The sequence below is a fragment of the Morus notabilis genome, unplaced genomic scaffold (assembly GCF_000414095.1).
Source record: "Morus notabilis unplaced genomic scaffold, ASM41409v2 Scaffold4632, whole genome shotgun sequence".
Taxonomy (NCBI): domain Eukaryota; kingdom Viridiplantae; phylum Streptophyta; class Magnoliopsida; order Rosales; family Moraceae; genus Morus; species Morus notabilis.
Window position 1 is genome coordinate 1 of NW_010366815.1, and position 824 is coordinate 824.

The 824-nt window shown below is 45.0% G+C and overlaps 1 non-coding gene across 1 annotated transcript; it reads right to left on the minus strand.

Moving 5' to 3' along the window:
• Window positions 1-554: 554 nt before the first annotated feature.
• Window positions 555-661, minus strand: LOC112094096. The gene has a single exon (XR_002903352.1). It is a non-coding gene; the product is annotated as a small nucleolar RNA R71 (small nucleolar RNA).
• Between the last annotated feature and the right edge of the window lie 163 nt (window positions 662-824).

Below are 824 nucleotides of genomic sequence, written 5' to 3' on the forward strand. Positions count from 1 at the left end.
ATAAAAATAAAAAAAAGAGCCGCTTAGGGTGAATGCATCGGTATAGAAATGAGCTAGGAAGATTCGCTCAACGTCCAGATTTAGAAACCCCTAGTGAAATTCTATCCGACTCGTCTTTTACATCTCCGTCTTCGCACTCGTCGTTGGAATTCGCATTTCAAAATCTATTCGCAATGGCACAACACGAGGAAGTTCAGCAGAGGACGTTGCAAGATTATCTGCACCCAACGCGCACGGCCACCCCATCGTGCATCATGTTCCCACCAAATGCACCGCCTACGGATTTCAAGCCGGGCATGATTGCACTTCTCCCAACCTTTCACGGATTAGAGAACGAGAATCCATATGTACACATTCGGGAGTTTGAAGAGGCGGTGGCCACCTTTCACAGCCGTGCTGAGGCCGCAAATACCGTCAGATTAAAGTTTTTTCCTTTTTCTCTGAAGGACAAGGCCAAAAGCTGGCTGTATTCTCTTAGGCCCAAGTCTATTGGTACGTGGGAAGAAATGACGACGACATTTTTCAACAAGTATTTCCCACACCATAAGACTAATAATTTGAAACGACAGATCTCAAATTTCGCTCAGAAGGAAAACGAAACGCTCTATCAAGCTTGGGAGCGTTTTAAAGATCTGTTAAATCTATGTCCCCACCATGGATATGAAAGTTGGCGCCTCGTAAGCTATTTCTACGATGGACTCACAATCCGAGAGCGTCAATTTGTTGAGATGATGTCAATGGAGATTTTCTCCAGAAGGATCCTGACGAAGCTATGGAGTACCTGAATGAGTTAGTTGAGAAAGCTCATACTTGGACTGGGCCGA